The sequence below is a fragment of the Balaenoptera acutorostrata genome, chromosome 2 (genome assembly GCF_949987535.1).
Source record: "Balaenoptera acutorostrata chromosome 2, mBalAcu1.1, whole genome shotgun sequence".
Classification (NCBI taxonomy): domain Eukaryota; kingdom Metazoa; phylum Chordata; class Mammalia; order Artiodactyla; family Balaenopteridae; genus Balaenoptera; species Balaenoptera acutorostrata.
Genome location: NC_080065.1, coordinates 120,137,289 through 120,150,026, shown reverse-complemented (window position 1 = coordinate 120,150,026; position 12,738 = coordinate 120,137,289). Strand labels below are relative to the sequence as shown.

At 39.3% G+C, this 12,738-nt stretch overlaps 1 protein-coding gene and 1 pseudogene across 3 annotated transcripts in view; both read left to right on the top strand.

Annotated features, from left to right (window-relative positions):
• CDKL3 (cyclin dependent kinase like 3) overlaps nucleotides 1–12,738 on the top strand; it is a 118,841-nt gene that overhangs the window by 92,039 nt on the left and 14,064 nt on the right. The gene's annotated exons all lie outside the window — the stretch shown is intronic.
• On the top strand, nucleotides 6,076–6,201 carry LOC130707434 (small nucleolar RNA SNORA70; annotated as a pseudogene).

Sequence of the window (12,738 nt, the reverse complement as noted above, 5' to 3'; positions counted from 1 at the left end):
AGTACCATATTGTCTTGATTACTGTAGCTTTGTCATATAGTCTGAAGTCAGGGAGTCTTGATTCCTCCAGCTCCGTTTTTTTCCCTCAAGACTGCTTTGGCTATCCGGGGTCTTTTGTGTCTGCTTACAAATTTTAAGATTTTTTGTTCCAGTTCTGTTAAAAAATGTCACTGGTAATTTGATAGGGATTGCACTGAATCTATAGATTGCTTTGGGTAGTATAGTCATTTTCACAATGTTGATTCTTCCAATGCAAGAATATGGTATATCTCTCCATCCGTTTGTGTCATCTTTGACTTCTTTCATCAGTGTCTTATAGTTTTCTGAGTACACGTCTTTTACCTCCTTAGGTAGGTTTATTCCTGGGTATTTTATTCTTTTTGTTGCAATGATGGATGGGATTGTTTCCTTAATTTATCTTTCTGATCTTTCGTTGTTAGTGTATAGGAATGCAAGAGATTTCTGTGCATTAATTTTATATTCTGCAACTTTACCAAATTCACTGATCAGCTCTAGTAGTTTTCTGGTGGCAGTTTTAGGATTCTCTATGTATAGTATCATGTCATCTGCAAACAGTGACAGTTTTACTTCTTCTTTTCCAATTTGTATTCCTTCTATTTCTTTTTCTTCTCTGATTGCCGTGGCTGGGACTTGCAAAACTATGTTGAATGATAGCGGCGAGAGTGGACATCCTTGTCTTGTTCCTGATCTTAGAGGAAATGCTTTCAGTTTTTCACCATTGAGAATGATGTTTGCTGTGGGTTTGTCATACATGGCCTTTATTATGTTGAGGTAGGTTCCCTCTATGCCCACTTTCTAGAGAGTTTTTATCATAAATGAGTATTGAATTTTGTCAAAAGCTTTTTCTGCATCTATTGAGATGATCATATGGTTTTTATTCTTCAGTTTGTTAATATGGTGTATCACATTGATTGATTTGTGTATATTGAAGAATCTTTGCATCCCTGGGAGAAATCCCACTTGATCATGGTGTATGATCCTTTTAATGTATTGTTGGATTCTGTTTGCTAGTATTTTGTTGAGGATTTTTGCATCTATATTCATCAGTGATATTGGTCTGTAATTTTCTTTTTTTGTAGTATCTTTTTCTGGTTTTGGTATTAGGGTGATGCTGGCCTCATAATTGAGTTTGGAAGTGTTCCTTCCTCTGCAATTTTTTGGAAGAGTTTGAGAAGGATGGGTGTTATCTCTTCTCTAAATGTTTGATAGAATTCAGCTGTGAAGCCATCTGGTCCTGGACTTTTGTTTGTTGGAAGATTTTTAGTCACAGTTTCAATTTCATTACTTGTGATTGGTCTGTTCATACTTTCTATTTCTTCCTGGTTCAGTCTTGGAAGGTTATACCTTTCTAAGAATTTGTCCATTTCTTCCAGGTTGTCCATTTTATTGGCATAGAGTTGCTTGTAGTAGTCTATTAGGATGCTTTGTATTTCTGCGGTGTCTGTTGTAACTTCTCCTTTTTCACTTATAATTTTATTGATTTGAGTCCTCTCCCTCTTTTTCTTGATGATTCTGGCTAAATGTTTATCAATTTTGTTTATCTTCTCAAAAACCAGCTTTTAGTTTTATTGATCTTTGCTATTGTTTTCTTTGTTTCTATTTCATTTATTTCTGCTCTGATCTTTATGATTTCTTTCCTTCTACTAACTTTGGGTTTTGTTTGTTCTTCTTTCTCTAGTTCCTTTAGGTGTAAGGTTAGATTGGTTATTTGAGATTTTTCTTGTTTCTTTCTTTTTTTTAACATCTTTATTGGAGTACAATTGCTTTACAATGGTGTGTTAGTTTCTGCTTTATAACACAGTGAATCAGCTATACATATATCCCCATAACTCCTCCCTCTTGCGTCTCCCTCCCATCCTCCCTATCCCACCCCTCTAGGTGGTCTCAAAGCGCTGGGTTGATTTCCCTATGCTGTGTGGCTGCTTCCCACTAGCTATCTATATTACATTTGGTAGTGTATATATGTCCATGGCACTCTCTCACTTCGTCCCAACTTACCCTTCCCCCTCCCTGTGTACTCAAGCCCATTCTCTACGTCTGTGTCTTTATTCCTGTCCTGCCCCTCAGTTCTTCAGAATCTTTTTTTTTTTTTTTAGATTCCATATATATATATTTTAGCATACAGTATTTGTTTTTCTCTTTCTGACTTACTTCACTCTATGACAGACTCTAGGTCCATCCACCTCACTACAAATAACTCAATTTCGTTTCTTTTTATGGCTGAGTAATATTCCATTGTATATATGTGCCACATCTTCTTTATCCATTCTTCTGTCAATGGACACTTACGTTGCTTTCATGTCCTGGCTATTGTAAATAGAGCTACAGTGAACATTGTGGTACATGACTCTTTTTGAATTATGTTTTTCTCAGGGTATATGCCCAGTAGTGGGATTGCTGGGTTGTATGGTAGTTCTATTTTTAGTTTTTTAAGGAACCTCCATACTGTTCTCCATAGTGGCTGTATCAATTTACATTCCCATCAACAGTGCAAGAGGGTTCCCTTTTCTCCACACCCTCTCCAGCATTTCTTGTTTGTAGATTTTTTTGATGATGGCCATTCTGACTGGTGTGAGGTGATACCTCATTGTAGTTTTGATTTGCATTTCTCTAATGATTAATGATGTTGAGCATCCTTTCATGTGTTTGTTGGCAATCTGTATATCTTCTTTGGAGAAATGTCTATTTAGGTCTTCTGCCCATTTTTGGATTGGGTGGTTTGTTTTTTTGATATTGAGCTGCATGAGCTGCTTGTAAATTTTGGAGATTAATCCTTTGTCAGTTGCTTCATTTGCAGATATTTTCTCCTGTTCTGAGGGTTGTCTTTTCGTCTTGTTTATGTTTTCCTTTGCTATGCAAAAGCTTTTAAGTTTCATTAGGTCCCATTTGTTTATTTTTGTTTTTATTTCCATTTCTCTAGGAGGTGGGTCAAAAAGGATCTTGCTGTGATTTATGTCATAGTATGTTCTGCCTATGTTTTCCTCTAAGAGTTTGATAGTGTCTGGCCTTATATTAAGTCTTTAATCCATTTTGAGTTTATTTTCATGTATGGTGTTAGGGAGTGTTCTAATTTCATTCTTTTACATGTAGCTGTCCAGTTTTCCCAGCACCATTTATTGAAGAGGCTGTCTTTTCTCCATTGTATGTTCTTGCCTCCTTTATCAAAAATAAGGTGACCATATGTGCGTGGGTTTATCTCTGGGCTTTCTATCCTGTTCCATTGATCTGTATTTCTGTTTTTGTGCCAGTACCATACTGTCTTGATTACTGTAGCTTTGTAATATAGTCTGAAGTCAGGGAGCCTGATTCCTCCAGCTCCGTTTTTCTTTCTCAAGATTGCTTTGGCTATTTGGGGTCTTTTGTGTTTCCATACAAATTGTGAAATTTTTTGTTCTAGTTCTGTGAAAAATGCCATTGGTAGTTTGATAGGGATTGCACTGAATCTATAGATTGCTTTGGGTAGTATAGTCATTTTCACAATATTGATTCTTCCAATCCAAGAACATGGTATATCTCACCATCTGTTTGTATCATCTTTAATTTCTTTCATCAGTGTCTTATAGTTTTCTGCATACAGGTCTTTTGTCTCCTTAGGTAGTTTTATTCCTAGGTATTTTATTCTTTTTGTTGCAGTGGTAAATGGGAGTGTTTCCTTAATTTCTCTTTCAGATTTTTCATCATTATCATATAGGAATGCAAGAGATTTCTGTGCATTAATTTTGCATCCTGCTACTTTACCAAATTGATTGAATAGCTCAAGTTGTCTTCTGGTCGAGTCTTTAGGATTCTCTATGTAAAGTATCATGTCATCTGCAAACAGTGACAGCTTTACTTCTTCTTTTCCGATTTGGATTCCTTTCATTTCTTTTTCTTCTCTGATTGCTGTGGCTAAAACTTCTAAAACTATGTTGAATAATAGTGGTGACAGTGGACAACCTTGTCTTGTTCCTGATCTTAGAGGAAATGGTTTCAGTTTTTCACCATTGAGAACGATGTTGGCTGTGGGTTTGTCATATATGGCCTTTACTATGTTGAGGTAAGTTCCCTCTATGCCTACTTTCTGCAGGGTTTTTATCGTAAATGGGTGTTGAATTTTGTCAAAAGCTTTTTCTGCATCTGTTGAGATGATCATGTGGTTTTTCTCCTTCAGTTTGTTAATATGGTGTATCACATTGATTGATTTGCATATACTGAAAAATCCTTGCATTCCTGGGATAAACCCCACTTGATCATGGTGTATGATCCTTTTAATGTGCTCTTGGAGTCTGTTTGCTAGTATTTTGTTGAGGATTTTTGAATCCGTGTTCATCAGTGATATTGGCCTGTAGTGTTCTTTCTTTGTGACATCTTTGGGTTTTGTATTAGGGTGATGTTAGCCTCGTAGAATGAGTTTGGGAGTGTTCCTTCCTCTGCTATATTTTGGAAGAGTTTGAGAAGGATAGGTGTTAGCTCTTCTCTAAATGTTTGATAGAATTCACCTATGAAGCCATCTGGTCCTGGGCTTTTGTTTGTTGGAAGATTTTTAATTACAGTCTGAATTTCAGTGTTTGTTATTGGTCTGTTTATATTTTCTATTTCTTCCTGGTTCAGTCTCTGAAGGTTGTGCTTTTCTAAGAATTTGTCCATTTCTTCCAGGTTGTCCATTTTATTGGCATATAGTTGCTTGTAGTAATCTCTCATGATCCTTTTTAGTTCTGCAGTGTCAGTTGTTACTTCTCCTCTTTCATTTCTAATTCTATTGATTTGAGTCTTCTCCCTGTTTTTCTGATGAGTCTGGCTAATGGTTTATCCATTTTGTTTATCTTCTCAAAGAGCCAGCTTTTAGTTTTATTGATCTTTGTTATTGTTTCCTTCATTTCTTTTTCATTTGTTTCTGATTTGATCTTTCTGATTTCTTTCCTTCTGCTAACTTTGGGTTTTTTTTGTACTTTCTCTAATTGCTTTAGGTGTAAGTTTAGGTTGTTTATTTGAGATGTTTCTTATTTCTTGAGGTAGGCTTGTATTGCTATAAACTTCCCTCTTAGAACTGCTTTTGCTGCATCCCATAGGTTTTGGATCATTGTGTTTTCATTCTAATTTGTCTCTAGGTATTTTTTGATTTCCTCTTTGATTTCTTCAGTGATCTCTTGGTTATTTAGTAACGTATTGTTTAGCCTCCATGTGTTTGTTTTTTTTACGTTTTTTTCCCTGTAATTGATTTCTAATCTCATAATGATGATTGTGGTCAGAAAAGATGCTTGATAGGATTTCAATTTTCTTAATATACTGAGGCTTGATTTGTGACCCAAGATGTGATCTATCCTGGAGAATGTTCCATGTGCACTTGAGGAGAAAGCATAATCTTCTGTTTTTGGATGCAGTGTCCTATAAATATCAATTAAATCTATCTGGTCTATTATGTCATTTAAAGCTTGTGTTTCCTTATTAATTTTTTGTCTGGAGGATCTATCCATTGGTGTAAGTGAGGTGTTAAAGTTCCCCACTATTAATTGTGTTACTGTCGATTTCCTCTTGTACAGCTGTTAGCAGTTGCCTTATGTATTGAGGTGCTCTTATGTTGGGTGCATATATATTTATAATTGTTATATCTTCTTCTTGGATTGATCCCTTGATCATCATGTAGTGTCCTTCCTTGTCTCTTGTAACGTTCTTTATTTTAAAGTCTATTTTATCTGATATGAGTATTGCTACTCCAGCTTTCTTTTGATTTCCGTTAGCATGGAATATCTTTCTCCATCCCCTCACTTTCAGTCTGTATGTGTCCCTAGGTCTGAAGTGGGTCTCTTGTAGACAGCATATATATGGGTCTTGTTTTTGTATCCATTCAGTGAGTCTGTGTCTTTTGGTTGGAGCATTTAATCCATTCACGTTTAAGGTAATTATCAATATGTATGTTCCTATTACCATTTTCTTAATTGTTTTGGGTTTGTTTTTGTAGGTCCTTTTCTTCTCTTGTGTTTCCCACTTAGAGAAGTTCCTTTAGCATTTGTTGTAGAGCTGGTTTGGTGGTGCTGAATTCTCTTAGCTTTTGCTTCTCTGTAAAGCTTTTGATTCCTCCATCAAATCTGAATGAGATCTCCGTGGGGGCCCGGTGTGCAATGGCTGCAAAGAGCAGCCTCCTTGGTAGTGTATGCAGCCTGTTGCCTGTACAGGTTGCCCGAAGGGACCTTGGAGACAGCCCTTTCCAGTGGACATTCATGTCTGGCCTCAGGCTGTCCCCAGTCTGGGCTCCAGACGGGTGCACGGGGTGCCTTGGGAGGGGCCTCGGGCATAGTGGCCAGAGTCTACGTTGGCGGGGTCGTCGTGCCCATCCACACCAAGCTGCAGAACGAGGAGCACGTGGTTGGGGCCCTGTGCAGGGCCAAGTTCAGGTTCCCTGGCCGCCGGGACATCTGCATCTCCAAGGAGTGGGGATTTGCTGGGTGTGATGCAGATGAATCTGAAGGCATGGCGGCTGAGAAGTGGCTCATCCCAGATGGCTCTGGGGTCAAATACATCCCTAATCGTGGCCCCTGGACAGAGGCACTCATGAGACCTTGGCCCTGTCCCTTCCTCACTGAGGCCAATCAGTGAATCCCACTTCCTAACAAAAAAAGAATAGTAATAAAGTCTTAGATATGGATTAATTTGGAAAAAAAAAAAAATCTGAATGAGATCCTTGCCGGGTAGAGTAATCTTCATTATAGGTTCTTCCTTTACATCACTTAAAATATATTGTGCCACTCCCTTCTGGCCTGTAGAGTTTCTGCTGAGAAATCAGCTGTTAATCTTATGGGAGTTCCCTTGTATGTTATTTTTTGTTTTTCCCTTGTTGTTTTCAATAATTTTTCTTTGTCTTTAATTTTTGTCAGTTTGGTTTTGTGTGTCTCGGTATGTTTCTCCTTGGGTTTATCCTGCTGGGCATCTCTGTGCTTCCTGGACTTGGGTGGCTATTTCCTTTCCCATGTTAGGGAAATTTTCGATTCTAATCTCTTCAAATATTTTCTTGGGTTCTCGCTCTCTCTTCTCCTTCTGGGACCCCTATAATGTGAATGTTGTTACGTTTAATATTGTCCAAGAGGTCTCTTAGGCTGTCTTCATTTCTTTTCATTCTTTTCTCTTTATTCTGTTCCGCGGCAGTGAATTCCACCATTCTGTCTTCCAGGTCACTTATCCGTTCTTCTACCTCAGTTATTCTGCTATTGATTCCTTCTAGTGTAGTTTTCATTTCGTTTATTGTATTGTTCATCTCTGTTTGTTTGTTCTTTAATTCTTCTAGGTCTTTGTTAAACATTTCTTGCATCTTCTCGATCTTTGCCTCCATTCTTTTTCTGAGATCCTGGATCATCTTCACTATCATTATTCTGAATTCTTTTTCTGGAAGATTGCCTATCTCCACTTCATTTAGTTGTTTTTTGTGGTTTTATCTTGTTCCTTCATCTGGTACATAGTCCTCTGCCTTTTCATTTTGTCTATCTTTCTGTGAATGTGTAAACCAACCTGTATTTATGTAACATTCTTAAAGGAACATTTGTCAATCAGTCATTACAAAGGAATATAGGGAATATGTATATATCTCTTAAAACAAACCCCCCTTTTTTACATGACTCTGCTTTCTCTTCTAACCCTTATGAATGCCACTAAATATTATTATATCTCCAATAAATTCCTGAAATATTTCCAAAGAAATAGAAACCAGTAGAATTAGGCATTGGAAAACTCTCAGACTGTTGCTTCTGGGCTGTGCTCTGGATCTACAAGTAATTCCGTGGCTTAAGATGCTCACTCACATTTCTGAGCTGTATGTGTAGTTCTGAGGCAATGTGTGACACAGTGACATGGGCTGATTACACCGTCTCCACTTGTCCAAAGGGAATCACACATGAGAAGGCAGGCTCTCTCATCTTCCTTTCAGGGGGATTTCATCCCATAATTCCCCACCCAGAAGTGCTGAGTAAACAAATAACAACAATTAGGTTGACTGTGAGACCTCATAACCCACTTTCTGGGTCTTATCAGCAAAGCTAGAAGCATGTCCTATTTAACCACAGAACCTGTGGCAATGACTATTTCACATTTCTATGGCTGTGGGGATATTTCACCTCTCTCCACAGGTCAACATTTTTTATTTGCTTCCTAATCACCTGGATAGTATGGAATTATTAATTTCAAATGTGGGAACAATTACATTAAAATGAGTTTTTGTCTTTTAGAGATACATAATGAATATTTATTGATAAAACTGTACGATGCCTAGAATTTGCTTCAAAATGGCACAGGATGGGGGAAGTCAGTGGGGGGGTATAGATAAAATAATAATGGCCATGAGTTGATGATTGTCGAAGCTGGATACTGGGTGCACGGGGAATCATACTATTCACTATATGTTAGTGAATAATTATTAGCTTTATAAAAGGTCTACTCTTTATATGTTTTAAATTATACATAATTTTAAAATGAGCACTCTTTAGGTAGAGGGCAGAATTAGCAATGTTTAGATTTTGGGTTGAGTATTGTAGTGAAAAAGGAGAAATGCTGATGAATTGGTTCTAGAAAAATGTGCAAGTCCAGTAATTTCTCTTTGTAATGCATTATACACTATTCTGTCCATCACCTGCCTCCAAGGCTACACTAACTCTGTAGAGCTATGATTAATGTCCTATGCATTTGCCTGTGCCTTTTATCTGTATTCCTAGAGTTTTTTCACCTTTGCCTTGTCTCTTTCATTAGATTAGTAATCTCATCATGTCAGGACATTCCATGTAATCAGCCCCTCACTCCATAGCGCTGAGTACTATGATTTTCCAAGAATGATAAAATTTAAAAAGTTAAAATAGGAGATCAAACAATGTAAGCCAATATTTTTCAAAAGACTTGCAAAGGGATGGTGATTATCTAAATGTTGGTTTATGTGTCAGAAACAGCTGAGTTCACTTAGTCACCAACAGTGATTCTCTTTGAAGCTAAGGGGAATACATTATACTTTTTCTTCCTGTAAAACAGAAATAATTTAGTCTCAGAATGGAGAAGGGAGAGGAGGGGAAAAGGAGGGAAACAGGGATGAGAATGGCAGCAATGTTCTCCAGTCACCCAGTGGTTGTTCCAAAATTCATTCCTAAGTGGTAGGGACAATGGACCTGTCCCCAGGTGGCTGTGCCCACAACCCTGGGTCTTGTTTCTTATTGGTGTGTCTCCAACACAGCTTTAACTCTTCTGAGTAGGTGAAATTGCTTCCAGAAATCTTCTGCAGCAACTGCAGCCTCTTTTCCTCTTTAAGCATAGAGTTCTAGAAAATTTTACTGCTGTGAAAGGCCATAGCATTATTTTTAAGGTTATCCAAAGACCCTGAATGTGCAGGGTCTTGCACCAGGTATATACAGCAGGGCTGATACCAGAAGCCAGGTCTTAGTTCTACCGGCCAACTTCCCACGTCCACCTAGGTCCTAGAGATCTACCTTGGAGGTTTGTTTTGAAAATTTTATTCTGATAGGATTCAAGGGATAGATTGAGTGCCCCATTTAAGAACTATAATCTCTAGTTCTGGCTTTCAAAAGGAAGTTTGAGGAGGGTGACTTACCTCTTAAGCAATGTGCTAAGATGACGGAGTGAACTGCTGTGGGGAAGTAGTGATGTCGTCAGCCCTTTCTGGCTTCCACACTGAAACTGCAAGTCTCTGTTAGGAAGTAAAGGGGGAAGTGAAGCAGATTCATCATTGCTTAAGGAGCCTGGTATGTGCAGCTAGGATTTCCTAGCTGTTGGCTGAAGCAGCAGGGGGAAACTTTCTCATACACTTGCTGGGCCCCAGCTGAGAAGGGCTGGGGAGCTGCTGGCTCTTAGGATGGACCTGCTCATATGTGTTCTCCAAGGAACTCATTAGGAACTGCTGTGATCTCATTTTTTCTGTGTATGACATTGTTCAATACCTCCAGGAAGTTTTCTTTAGGAGAAACCTTTTATAGCAGCTCTACATGGATAATTGGTAAATATGGCTGTGATACAACAGGTAAGATTCGATTATTTGAAAGTTTCTTCCACTAAATGGACATTAACTTTTAAGATTCCCCTTTCCTTGGCCCCCTTAAAAGTGGTTAAGAAAATGAATAGTGAATAGGCCCATGCTCCAGGGGTTCCAGAGAGCAGACAGAGCAGGTAGTCTGAGCTCTTGGAATCCTAGCCAGGCTCTCAGCCCTCCTTTGTCCTCTAGGAATAGGTTCTTAGTCAATTGTTAAGAATGAAAAATCCAGCTTGCCTAGAGCATCTAGCCACTCTGCAGAAGTGTTACCAGATTTGAAAGGCACCTTGGCCTTCCCCTGCTTGCAGACAGGCATGCCTCGAGTCTAGACTATGCAAGGTCTCCTGCTCTTTCTGTTCCTTGAAGGGCTCTGAAATGAGATGACATTCCCATCTTCCTGCCCATGGTCTAGTCCAGCCTGTGTTTCCTCTTTTGTGAAATACTTCATCAGGAGCCAAATTAAATCTCCCTTGTGTTAATTTGAGCCCATTTCTTCTTCTTTTTTTAAAAAAAAAATTATTTATTTATTTATTTATTTTTTGGCTGCATTGGGTCTTTGTTGCTGTGCACGGGCTTTCTCTAGTTGCGGTGATCAGGGGCTACTCTTCGATGCGGTGTGTGGGCTTCTCATTGTGGTGGCTTCTCTTGTTATGGAGCATGGGCTCTAGACACGTGGGCTTCAGTAGTTGTGGCTCTCGGGCTCTAGAGCACAGGCTCAGTAGTTGTGGCGCATGGGCTTATTTGCTCTGCAGTATGTGGGATCCTCCCGGACCAGGGCTCAAACCCGTGTCCCCTGCAATGGCAGGGGATTCTTAACCACTGTGCTACCAGGGAAGTCCCCAGCCCATTTCTTCTTGATTAGTCATCTGAGATGACACAATAACTTCTTTTTTTTAAAAAAATTATTTTATTGAAGTATAGTTGACTTACAGTGTTGTGTAGTTTCTGCTGTACAGCAAAGTGATTCAGTTATACATATATATATTTTTTCATATTCTTTTCCATTATGGTTTATCACAGGATATTGAATATAGTTCCCTGTGCTACACAGTAGGACCTTGTTGTTTGTCCATTCTATATATAATAGTTTGCATCTGCTAATCCCAAACTCCCAATTCATTCCTCCCCTACCCCCCTCCCCCTTGCCAACCATGAATCTGTCTCTATGTCTGTGAGTCTGTTTCTGTTCCATGGAAGTTCATTTATGTCATATTTTAGATTCCACATATAAGTGATATCATATATGTATAATATCTGTCTTTATCTTTCTGACTTCATTTAGTATGATACTCTCTAGGTCCATCAATGTTGCTGCAAATGGCATTTTTTCATTCTTTTCTGTGGCTGAGTAGTATTCCATTGTTTATATGTACCACATCTTTATCTATTCATCTGTCGATGGACATTTAGGTTGCTACCATGTCTTGGCTATTGTGAATAGTGCTGCTATGAACATAGGGATGCATGTATCTTTCCAAATTATAGTTTTGTCTGGATATATGTCCAGGAGTAGGATTGCTGGATCATATGGCAACTCTATTTTTAGTTTTTTTGAGGAACCTCCATACTGTTTTCCATAGTGGCTGGACCAACTTACATTCCCACCAACAGGAATTGGAGGATTCCCTTTTCTCTACACCCTCTTCAGCAATTGTTATTTGTAGACTTTTTAATGATGGCCATTCTGACCTATGTGAGGTGGTACCTCGTTGTAGTTTTGATTTGCATTTCTCTAATAATTAGTGATGATGAGCATCTTTTCATGTGTCTATTGGCCATCTGTGTGTCTTCCTTGGAGAAATGTCTATTTAGGTCTTCTGCCCAGTTTTTGATTGGTTTTTTTTCCCTAATTAATTAATTAATTAATTTTTGGCTATGTTGGGTCTTTGCTGCTGTGCGGGGGCTTTCTCTAGTTGTGGCAAGCAGGGGCTACTCTTCATTGCGGTGCATGGGCTTCTCATTGTGGTGGCTTCTCTTGTTGCGGAGCACAAGCTCTAAGCATGCGGGCATCAGTAGTTGTGGCTCACGGGCTCTAGAGCACAGGCTCAGTAGTTGTGGCGCATGGGCTTCGTTGCTCCGCAGCATGTGGGATCTTCCCAGACCAGGGCTTGAACCCATGTCCCCTGCATTGGCAGGCGGATTCTTAACCACTGTGCCACCAGGGAAGCCCTGACCCAGACCTCTTTAAAGTGAACATCAATAAGCCAAAGATATGAGTTAGTAACTCCTAGAATATAAGGTTGGAGAGCTAACCAAGAGACACTGAGGCAACAGGCAGGCTCCAGGGCACTGAGGTGGCAGTGTGCCACAGGTCTGAGGTATGGAAGGGGATGAAGCATGCTGGAACCATTTGAGAAGGATAGCTGTGTTCAGCCCAAGTATACAGTGCTCGAGCAATATGGCACTACTCGGTCACATTAAGTATACACATATCCTATGATGAGATTTCTGCAGTCTGTTAACACCCTCCCCTTCCTGCAGCAGTCAGGAGTGATGTTCAAAAGAGTGGAAACCTGGTGGAAGTGAGGATGGGGGAAATGATTTTTGGCAGAGCCACCTCCTACAGTTGTGCAGATTGTGTCCTGAGCAAGGCTCCTACTGAGGGGGCCAGTAGGGGCTGAAACCAAGCCTGAGCTCCACCTTGCCAAGCCTTGTGCAAGGACTGTGTCCTCCAGGAGGAAGAGGTGCTTTTTCTGATGCATAAAAAGACACCACATGGATGAGAA